General features: G+C 38.9%; 1 long non-coding RNA gene across 1 annotated transcript; it reads right to left on the bottom strand.

Annotated features, from left to right (window-relative positions):
• Positions 1 to 1,500: 1,500 nt before the first annotated feature.
• Positions 1,501 to 2,321, bottom strand: LOC109506239 (uncharacterized). Its single transcript, XR_002165489.3, has 2 exons — positions 2,112 to 2,321; positions 1,501 to 1,911 (listed from the first exon to the last, which is right to left on the bottom strand). It is a non-coding gene; the product is annotated as an uncharacterized lncRNA (long non-coding RNA).
• Positions 2,322 to 2,583: the final 262 nt, after the last annotated feature.

The raw sequence follows: 2,583 nt of genomic DNA, 5'->3' as shown, positions 1-2,583 counted from the left end.
CAACCCCAAAGGTGGAGCAGACCTTGCACGTACCATCCACGTGAGGCATGGAACACGGAGGAAGGAAAGCCATGATGATATTACTGAAAAGAGAGAATACCGCGTGTTTTCTTGAAGCGGTGGGATTGGGCATGTGAGAGACGGAAGAAGATAAAATGATTTTACTTCACATTTTCAATGTGTCTCAACTCAGTTGTTCTAATTTTTATATATAGACAAGTTGACATCCTTCCTTAACTAGATTTCCTCAATTTCGAGCTGAGAGGGGGGTGATTTTTGGGGTATTGTTGTTGGTACCCTAAGCGATCGATGCCATAAATCATTACTTAATTATCATGCAAAATAATATCTGATTTCTTCATGATAAGGAATACTATTTTAGCATAAATGCAATGCAATAGGTGGAGGGCTATTTTTTCTTTTTCAGAGAGAGAGAGAGTTGCGAAAGAAAAAGGCTATGGAGAGGAGAGGATTTGTGGAGCTATAAAAGTTGTCCTGTGATCCCTGTGTCTAACTAATAAAGGTAGGATCTCAACCTGATGAGCCTCCAGAACAACTATCACTGAATTTTATCTACGCGCGCGCACTCTGATCATCTGTGGATAATTAAAAGATGAACGTCCTCCAGCCATTCTCTCTCGAGTTAAAACTAAATCGATCAATGAATGCGTACATCCGTGCGAATTGAAATAAGCATTTTACTTCCTAGCTAGCTAGGTTTGGATATCAGTCGATCGGCCATCGAGGATCTTTTGGGCTTGGAAGTGGGTTTTTAATCATTCAAAAGGGTCTGCACCTTGTAGCAAGCAAGTGCCAATTAGCTAAGTACACAAGCAACCATGTCAACAACTCCACATCCAGCGCCTCATAGAACTCAATTTCACAAACAACACCTGTGTTTTACTTGCAGGTGCCCAAGGACTAGCCATCTTAAAGGTGTGCTTTGAGCTGTTAAATCACTATGTGCTCTGGAACCAGTGATTGGTGGACATAAAGATTTTGCGTATAATGCATAGTGCAATTTGATGGTCGTGATTGATTGATGATTGCATGAGTGCCGAAGCACTGCGTTGCGGCAACTGATTACCGTCTTCGCAGAAGAGAAATATATAGATCGGTTGGAATTGTCAATTAACTAGAAAAGATGAAGTACTCGTCATGCATTTGGACTCAATCATCATGCATCTAATCTGAAGGTTCAAAAGAATGTCAAGTATTCAATCTGTATAGAGTGTGGCAGGGGCTACGACCCTTTCATTTATTTTCCAAAAAATAACGTTTTTAAAGTATTCTGTAACTTTTGAAATCTGTATATGATAATCCACTAGTTTGCTATAGTTAGGTTTCATAGTCTTAATTTCTTAGTCAGCTAATATCTTGATATTTATAACTATCCATGGTATATTTTGGAAAACTAACATGAAGAAAAAAATGTCAAAGATCTTATTGCTGTATGTTCAAGCTCAATATAAATGTATGCTACGTGTGTATCCCTCTGAATCAGTGTAAACTTAGCAACATTTTTCTTTATTAGAATCTTTCTAATGTGTCATGTATATATCCATTCGTTTCACAAAAAGGAAAGAAATGGGAAAATACAAATAAATGAGACCGCCGTCATAGTCTGAACTTTGTTGAGATCTATCCGATTGTCGATTGAGAAAAGCAACGAAGTCCTTGCCTTTAATAAGTTGTGCAGTTATTCATCTTTACACCATAAAACTTCAAAATCAAACGCTGTAAATGTAGTGCAACAAATGACTGAACATTGATGTCGGATATCCTTCCATTGCTTGAGGGAAGAAAACACCTAGCCAGGGGAAATTATCTTCACATATCAGTGAACAAGATATGTCACGATAAGTGCCGCGATCATAAGGATGTAAGCGATTGCTTGATCGATTGTCTTGGCTGCATCAACAAACAAAAAAGAAATGAATAATTATAATCAGTTCGATATGATTAAATAACCAATGATTTGGTGCACGCCAACTAATAATTGATCCAGATACAGAGTTCGATATATATCTCATCATCAAAGGAAAAAAAAAAAGAAAAAAAAATACAGAATTCAATATGATCAACAGAAGCTCATTATCAAAGACTCATACCATCACTGCTTGGAGGTTCTGCTAGCGGAGATGGTGCCATGGCTTGGCCATTGGCCGAGTGTGCAAGTATTGCCGAGAGAATGCAAGGAAGCAAAACAACATGAAACATCTTAGAGCCCATTCTCTATAAAAGAAACAGCTATAATATATAATGGAGGACAGCTATTATTATAATGGAGGGTAAGTCGATTGTTAACTCAAGAACGAAGGAATCGGAAAGTATGGGTTTCAGAGGCACCAATGGTATCTATATATAGAGTGGGGTGGCCACCGGCCTGGCCACAGGTTCCCATGGAAGACACGGGGAGCTCCCGCTTTCACAATGGTATGACTGTGAGACGCCACGGGGGTATGACACGTAGAAGCTTTCATTGTCAAATGGTTGACCAAACCATCATGTACGGTGTGAACTCTTGACTTCGCCTGGTGGGCAAGTTACATGTCAAAACTATAATTGTGGTCAGCTTTTGAA

This window comes from Elaeis guineensis, chromosome 2 (assembly GCF_000442705.2).
Source record: "Elaeis guineensis isolate ETL-2024a chromosome 2, EG11, whole genome shotgun sequence".
In the NCBI taxonomy this organism is placed as follows: domain Eukaryota; kingdom Viridiplantae; phylum Streptophyta; class Magnoliopsida; order Arecales; family Arecaceae; genus Elaeis; species Elaeis guineensis.
This window is presented reverse-complemented; position numbering and strand designations above follow the sequence as displayed.